The 9210-nt window shown below is 36.7% G+C and overlaps 1 long non-coding RNA gene across 3 annotated transcripts; it reads right to left on the bottom strand.

Moving 5' to 3' along the window:
• Window positions 1-3922: 3922 nt before the first annotated feature.
• Window positions 3923-7502, bottom strand: LOC118491699. Of its 3 annotated transcripts, XR_004891958.1 has the most exons (5): window positions 6503-7502; window positions 6356-6422; window positions 6119-6259; window positions 4476-4599; window positions 3923-4394 (listed from the first exon to the last, which is right to left on the bottom strand). It is a non-coding gene; the product is annotated as an uncharacterized LOC118491699 (long non-coding RNA). The 3 variants fall into 3 exon arrangements; XR_004891957.1 differs by having other exon boundaries at window positions 4476-6259; XR_004891959.1 differs by lacking the exon at window positions 4476-4599.
• Between the last annotated feature and the right edge of the window lie 1708 nt (window positions 7503-9210).

The following is a 9210-nucleotide window of genomic DNA, read 5'->3' as shown; positions in this document are numbered from 1 at the left end:
TCAAAATAGATTATGCGTTTTCAAAATAGATTTTGCGTTTCCAAAACTGTGTTTTGAAAAAGCATGTAGGTACATGCTTCTCAAAAACTGCGTTTTGGAGGCAGATAATCACTTTTTCATCCAAACACTTTTTTAGATTATTTATGTTTTACAAACGCAACAATCAAATAATCACTTCAAAACGTAATCCCAAACACCCTCTTAACACATATCCACGAGAAATTGACGATGCTAGCCTCACAACCACGGCGGAGCTATATGTATGAGTAGGCCCTCTTAAAAAATAGTAATTTGCGTGGGAAAAAATCTCATGGGTTTTTAGATTTTATGACCCCCAACTATTGTCTACTAGCCGTTTGTAACACCCACCCGTAACCCGGGTGATTATGCACAATTGATACACTTACAGCGGAAAAGAACTAAACATTCATTAAAACTTATAATAGTCTGAGTAAAACACTTTATTTATTTACAAACTTTTGGTAACTAAGAACTCCTTGATCTTCTAAAACTCCACAACTGTCAAGTAGTTCCTATAGTTTTCCTCATGACTCACCTGAGATAAGTATACTCAAAACGACGTCAGATATATACTGGTGAGCTCATACTATACAACTTATATAAAGACAGACCATAGTTTACATTATATGCATACACAATATGGGCATGTGACCACATTATAGTCAGGTTGGGCCTCATTGAACCTTATAGGTCACATTTGACTTGTCACAAACCACCGTACAAGAGACATACTGGTCCTCCATTTGTGTCCCCCTACGGCCGTCACATAGGTATGAGTGTGTGTCGCTGGACCTTATAAGCACGAAGTGCCTGTGGGTACAACACCTTATTACCCTTCACAGAGTGACACACCTCATTAAGTATAAAAGGATCCCATATACCCCTACTGACACATTCATACTACAGCATTCTCATTATTACCAGTTATGGACGAGTATACTATCACAGTTTAAAAGACAAGTATGATGACTCACTTGATTAGCAATTGCTTAACAGCCGCTAGCACGACTGGGTTATGTCTCAAGGTCCTGACACAATTACATAATCCTAGGTTTGGTAATGGTACACCTAACTAGTCATTATCATGGTTGGATATTGGTTAGTGCTGCCTTGTTTAAGCATGGTTAATCAGTCTATGCTTAACTAAGGCTAGGCTACCCAATACCCGTCCCTAACAATAACCCTAGTACCTAAAAATAATACTAACATTACTACTACTAATAATAATATTACTACTAATAATAATAATACTCCTATTAACTACTAAAATTAAATATTAAATAACTAAACATAAACGTAAACAAGAGCATACCTTAAAACTATCTACTCTACGTTGATGTACAGTTTCCCTACTCCTGCTCCTACTCGTTCTCCAAAAACGACTATTAACAACACCCAACGGGGTATTGTATACCTGGGATTCTTTATACTAGAGTGTTTCCGTTAAAGAAACTGGTACCTAGACAAACTACTGAGACTCTTATTTAAAGGAAACAAGCAGGCACCTCAAATTATTTCTGAGGCGATGTGGGATCAAGTGACGTGTCTACCTGCCTGCTTGACCTGCTAACTTGCTTGCTTATATATATTAATTCAGCTGCTTCACTCGTTTTTCTCGTATAACTTTTAAAATATGACGTTTTATAAAACGACGAATATGTCATTAGAACGAGCATATTTTTATCTACGTTTTAACCTAAGTTTCATTAAAAACGGAGTAAGGTCAAAAATAATATATTTAATTATTAATATTAAACGATCTCCTATATTAGCCCAGTCTTATCAAGATATTTCACCTTTCACACCATCATCTTACTCGTTTAAAATATATGAAATATAAATTACATATTTCATATGTTTATAACCAGTACATTAAGGATCGGGGTATTACACCGTTGCCACTCTCAACTAACACTTTGACACCCGACACCCCTAACTTAACACTAGTGTGTTCTGACACCATGTCCTTAACTTAGCACTAACTCAGTTAGGTGTGACGTGGCTGAGTGATGTAGGTTGTGGTGTTTGATGGATGGTGGTTGATGACTATGTTAGTAGAAGAAGAAAGGAGGTGGAGGTGGAGGTGGGTTTTTATAATAGTGAGGCCTACTTGAAATATAAATGATAAATAATCCACCTCATCAAGCTAAGTCATCAAGAATTGGCCACGTAGGATAAAAACCTAACTGAGTTAGTTCTAAGTTAAGACTATCTCCAACGTTGTTTGTGCCCTTAAGTATCCTTAGCTGCCACATCATCTGACACATCATATCCTTACAAATCCTTAAAAACCTTCATTTCATCTCCAAACCTACAAATATCCTTACTCTTCTAAATTTCCACCTCATCACCTACCCACTACACACAATACTTAAATAAAAGTTTTTCTTAGTCTAAGTCCACCTTATCACCAAAACCAATACAAACATGCATCCATAATTAAGGGCTCCATTGTTAAGGGCTTCAGAGGGCACCATTGCTCCAATGGTAAGGGCATGTAAGGGCTTGTAAGGACAAGGGTGTTAAGGATGCATTGGAGATAGCCTAACAACGTGGTGCCAGAACACACTAAGTGTTAAGTTGGGGGTGTCAAAGTGTTAGTTGAAGGTGGCAACGGCCAATAGCCAATAGTTGGGGGTTATAAAATCTAATAACCCAAATCTCAAACGCCCTGAGTTTCATTTAACAAAGGAAAAGAAAGGAATTGGAAGGATTTAAATAAAACTCGTGTTCCTGGGTTTTTTTTAATGAAGAAAGGGTGAGAAATGGAAGGAAAATTTAAGTCTTTTTCCTTCATTTTAAATGCTTTCAAATTAGAGAGATTTGGAAGAAAAACTTTTTTAATACTTAAAATCCTTTGTTTTCTTTTCATTTCCTTCTAACTCGGGAACACGATAATTAATTAGCATTCTCTTTTCTAATCCTTTTCTTTTCTTTCCTTAATTCATTTCTCTTCTTTTCTTTCGATGATTAAACTCGGGAACATTAAAGTTCGGCTAAACCCACCTATCGCCCCCTAGAAAATAAATCCTAGATCCGCACTACCTCTCACAACCCAAGTTCAAAATAAAAGTAGTGACCTCAAGAACTATTTCTTGAACTTCACTATGAGTGATATCTCCTTTATAACTTACATATAACACTTGTATGCAGTGGCGGAACTAGAACATCAACTCAGGGGTATCCTAAATATTTTTTTTATCGTGTAATCATACAATATTAAAAAAACATGCCGCCCAATTGACCAAATCAATAATCATTCAATTTTGGGCTATTATTTACTTATTTGGGCTTAGCAAATGTGTATTATTTACTTATTTGGGCTTACCTAATGTGTTATTATTTACTTATTTGGGCTTACCAACATCTTATTATTTTGTAAAAAAAAATTTGAGGGGTGTCCTCGTACTTGTTCAGGGGTGTCCTATGTATAAAAATCGAAAAAAATAAGAAATTTAACACTACTAGTAAAAACTTGAGCCGTAGCCCGGGCTACGCCCCACATAACTAAAGGTCCGCCCCTGCTTGTATGTAAATGAATGAGCAAACACGCTTTAAAAAATCTATTTTTCTAAACTCAATAGTTACAAACTAGTTTAAGAACCCGCGAATTTCACGGGCTGTTAAAAGAAAATATCTTTATTATCACCGTTGACATAAATATTATGATTTTATACACACTAAAACACAAACAAATATATTAGATTACAACGACAAATTGAAATACATGTATATGCAACGATCACAATTCGTTGAAAATCTCTGTATAAGCCACATAGTTTAAGTACCCGTGTGTTACACGGGTGGTCTAACAATAAATTATGTTATTTAACAATGTTGACATAAACTTTTAAATGAAAGAAACGTTGCATTACTTAGGTATTAAATTATAATTAACTCGGAAAAAATAATATGAAAAAAATCACAAGTCCTTAAAGATTTTCTTTATGCACCACATTTGAAATTCATTGAGACGTTGCTACTTCATCGATCATCAAGCTTCGAACCATCCCCACACAAACGCTACCTCAAACCTGTCAACCTCTTTCACCAACTTTGCAAGTTCCTTAATGGGAACCTCCTTCCCACTCCCACATTAACATGACCCAGATTGAATATTTTTCCAACAAAAACGGCACTAAATAAGCAAGATCATCGACGTGCAAGAACTCACGCAGTGACCCTGGACCCCACACCACCACTTCCTTATATCTGGAAGCTTTGGCATCATGAAACCTCCTCATCAATGTTGGCAAAACACATACATTCTCAGGGTGGAAATTGTCGCTAGGACCTTATAAGTTTGTAGGCATTGCTCAAATCGCGTCCCACTTGTACTAAATCCTATACGCTTGGCTTTAGGTATCTGGATCCTGTGCAAAAAGTTGATAAAAAAGATTAAAAGTATAAAACTTAAGTCAACCATATATTTTTTGTATGTGAGGAATACATACCAGAGAAACAGGTGAAGATATAGCAAATTTTGAGGAATATTTAATCTCTCAAATTTCAAATAATGGAAAGATCATGATGCAAAACTCCATTTAATCAGCTTGTCCTCAAGTTCAACCCATATGCCTTTTTACAATATGCGTTTAGTACTAATTTGAAGTATAAAATTAAGCCATTTATAGTTTATAAAAGAATTAGATATATAATTAGATATAATCACGGTTAATGAATTCCAAGACTTATTATTAAATAGTTTTATTTGATACTTATGTTTAATTATCCCTACTGAATGGATAAATTGAAAAAATAGCAGCAACCAACATTCTACAAATCCACGTACACCTGAATGGATAAATTAAAAAAAAATAAAGGATCAACCAACATTCTACAAATCCATCTACACTAAAAATGTAAGACACATTTAGACGGTTGAAGCAAATTTTGTAAAAAAAGGGACCGCCAACTACACCTAAAAAGTAAGACACAGTTATCTGGTCATAAATGGTTTTGATTCGAACTATGACGAACAAAACCGGTTGGGTTGTGCGTCAGCCGACCTCGCTAGTTTTACACCGGTTTTAAACTTAAAATGTATTAAAAAACTTAAAATATTAAAAGATCGTATAATGTGTTTAACGAATGAATATAATACCTAAGTAGTTAATGCGGTAAACTATCAAATATAGGTCAAGGACCATTACTTGACATATCGGTTATCGCAGTGGAATATAGAGGTGTACAAATAGGTTTTTCTGGAAAAACCGGTCAGGTTTTTAACCGAACCAGTTATTTTATACAAAGATAAAAATCGTGCCGGTAACTAACCGGTTTTTGAAACCTAAAACCCAAACCTGTCCCAACCGAATCAGTTCGGTTTTAAAACTGGTTATCCTGAACCGGTTTTTTTAACCAATCCCAAAACCCGGTAAAAAAAAGGGCCAGAACCTGCAGAACTGTGTTGTCATGCTGTTGTTTTTCGCCGAAACCAGACAAAAAAACTTGCAGATCGCTGAAAAAATCTGCAGGCTACATCGTCCTTCGAAAACGTTCATCGAAAAAACCTGCGCGACGCTGCTGCTGGTTGCGTTTTTCGATGAAAAAACATGCGTTTTTTTTGTGGTTTTTGTAGAAAAAAACCTGCAGGCTACGTCATTCGTCGATAAAACATGCAACAGGTCTAATGGGTCTAGTTAACAATAAAATATGGAAATATCTTTAATGGATTTAAACAAAATGTTGGACAAACATGTACATTAAGCAAAATATTTCAAAATTTTGTCTCACAATAATCATTTTGATGGTACTTGTGCATAAAAAAGAACTTGTATCTATTAGTAAATTTATACTAAAAGATTTGCATAGTGAAAAGCAATGCAAGTCAATACCAAAGTGTTAAATATCAAGGTGCAGGTCAACAACAACAAAACATGAAATTAGGTCAGCAAGCAAAGTAATTCACAATGAGGTAAGGAGCAATTATAAAATAGGTTTAATAAACTCAAGTGAAATTGACTGTTAAACGAAAGCTCCTAAAAATTAAGAAATGCTAGTTCCTACACGGCCTGTTTCATCTCATAATAAAAATTGACACCTGTTCACCAGGTCCCAACACCCTATGAAGTCATGTAATTTGAAAATAATTTACCTTAGTAGCTCCAGTGCCGCTTAGAATAATGTTGAAGGAGGCAACTCTTCCGCCTATCTAGTCCTTCATAGTAACTTCAAATATTTAGAACACTTCAAGATGTCTGCAATTGCTTGTAGCTGCTCAATGTCTTTCTAGTTCCTAATTAAGACAAAAGAAATGTGTTATGTTATGAGAATCAAAAGCAACAATTATAGGTAAAAATTGATTAGATACATGGGACATAAAGGAACATACATGGGAATCGGTTCTTATGATTCTTTATTTTCTTGCATAGGCGCTGTAACATCCTCCTGGTCATTACCTAGCATTTATTTATCATCATTTACAAAAATACATCTGTAATCAAGATATCCTCAGCCTTGAATGGGTAAAATTACTTACAGCCTAAAGGAACCCCATCCTCAGCCTTGACCTCGCGTTTGGCCTCGACCTCAACCCTGCCTCTGAGCCTGTCCCCCTCCTCATCTTCATAGCATGAGCCCATAAGAAAAAACATATAAATTTTCAAAATGTTAAGATTTTCACCATAATCTGTATCACTTACTTTGAAACCACATTTTACCTTTTTTCAATCTCATAAAAAAAAAAGAGCAGCGAGCATGATTCTTACAACAATCTAACAAAGAGTTAACTTTTTACGCAAATTCACATCAAGATGCAATGCAACATCCATCAAGATTAAAACCCATAGCATACCGAACCTGGTTGCAAAAGAGGTGGTTAGAGAATGATCGTGCAACGACTCACAAGCTAAACATCCTAAGATTGGGATGAGGAAATATGCGGCCACCAGGTCCCACCTCATAGCCGCAACAACTTAATACGATAATAGAGAAGGAAACTGACGGTCTAGTGAACATCCAAATTACAGCATATGCAGCAACATAACATCATTATTTATGAATGGGCTGCATAATCAGTAGCATAAAACTTGAATGGGCTGCATAATCAAAGTAGCATAAAAGCAAAAAACACCTAAAATTCTAAAAAAAAAATGGTTTCAGCCAAACGCATTTTAATAGTGATACTAATGACAAATATACCCATTCAATAACAAACAAACATCTATGAGCAATCCGATGGGAGTTTAGAAGAGCCAAAAAAGGTTATCGAATATACCATAAAACTACTAAGTAAAAATAATGTTACTATCAGCATATAAGCATATAAACATGGAATAAAATGATGAAAAACATAATTATTAAAAATCCGCGTTAGCAACATGATGATGATTGAATCTGGTTATATGATTCATTAGACACCTTCCAGTAACATTTAAAAACCAAACAAACAAATTTGCCCTAAAAATTAGGGTTTACAATATCATATTACAAAAAATTAACGGATGAAAGAGGAGATCAAAAGATCCTACAAAAACATTCATAATAACTGTCACACCCCCAAATTCCACCTGTGGATAACACCCGCTTCGAGGGCGTGACTGACCAGGATCCAGCCACCAATTATACTGACTAATTAAGTTGATAATAAAAAGTAATACTTACTAACCATAAGATTAGCAAATATCAAGTTCAGAGTTTAAGGTTTCAAGTTCAACAGTAATAAGTAGCGGAAGCATAAGTAAACAGTTTTAAACAATGTTCATAAGGTAAGCATGATAAATGCCCAACACACGGGCAGACGACCACTACACATCCCAAGCAGCTGCTCCAGTCACTGGCCACCTGCAAAGCATGCAGTAAGGGGTCAACAATAATGCTGAGTGAGTTCACTAGTTGTCCAGTTTTAATTACCAAAAACTCGTTTCACCAGTTAATTTATCCGTTTATACATGCCATGGGGAGCTACCCCAAAAGTTAGCGACTAAACTGTTTTTCCAATACCGAACACTAGGTAACCGTTTGCGTTTCCGCAGGATGCCCCGATGTCAATGTTCTATCATCATTGACGGATGCCTGAGTACATTAGTTCACGACCGATCCCATACCATGGCACGGTGTGAGGTTGGTAAAACCTAAATAGCGCTATCAACTAATAACCCGTTCGCCTGGCCCCGGCGACTAATCGGTATTATGTAGTAGGGACTTGAGTGATAGAGTTGCGTTTAGTGCCGTTTGGTGGCATTCCGTATAAACAGTAATTAACTAAAAGGTTTCCCAATGACAAGGGAAGGAAAAGTAAGTTTGTTCCCAATAACTAGGGAAGGAATGTAAATGGTATCCCCTTTACAAGGGGATAAGGTTGTTTTAGTCTCGTGTCCCAAACCACCGGGACGCATGCTTTTAAGTTGTGAACTCACCTTGGGTTGCTCGGTAGATATTTTACCCGGTCAAGTATGTTGGTCACCACGCCCTAGCATGGTTACCAAGTATGGGTCAAGTCGGGTACAAGTAAACACATATCGAACACGTATGGCAATACATATAGCAAACACGTATAACATGCGAATACACAAACAGTTGGGTTATTGGGTCAGCCCTAAACATATAATCAGCAGTAACAAACATGCAGTCCAGTCAACAGAAAGCCCAACAGTCAAAGCCCAAAAACAACAAAGTAGCCCAGTCGAGACAAGGGTGGTTGCGACTCGCAACCGAGGTTACGACTCGCAACCGAGGTCTCGGTTCATCACGTTTTGGTTACGAGTCGCAACCAGAGGTTACGACTCGCAACTAGCGGTTCCGACTTAGCAGCAGTGGTTACGACTCGCAACCGGATTCGATACGCGTTGATTGCGACTCGCAACCGGGAGATCTCGACAAGACTTGATGTGGTCTCGAGTCGCAACCGAGGGTTCCGATTCGCAACCGCCGTTGCGTGCACCTGAATCCTTCTAGAACCTGTGCAGTGTACTATCCAATGATATTGCATTTTCATGTAATTTGTGTACTATTCCCACTAACATGTTTTGTTGTCTGAATATACACCAAAACAGATCAAACAAGCAGAATTTCAAATATTCATCATGTTCATAACATATTCAAATTGTTCATCAAAATCACCAAATGTTCATCATGTCTAGACTATCCTTTAACCGACCCAAAACAAGTATTTTCCACCTTTCATTTGCAATAATATCGGCATTTCTAGCAGCCCTACGTTACACACATCCAAAGCATTCGAAGCAT

This window comes from Helianthus annuus, chromosome 4, assembly GCF_002127325.2.
Source record: "Helianthus annuus cultivar XRQ/B chromosome 4, HanXRQr2.0-SUNRISE, whole genome shotgun sequence".
Lineage (NCBI taxonomy): Eukaryota > Viridiplantae > Streptophyta > Magnoliopsida > Asterales > Asteraceae > Helianthus > Helianthus annuus.
Note: the sequence above shows the minus strand (reverse complement) of the source record. Positions and strands in the feature narration are given on the sequence as shown.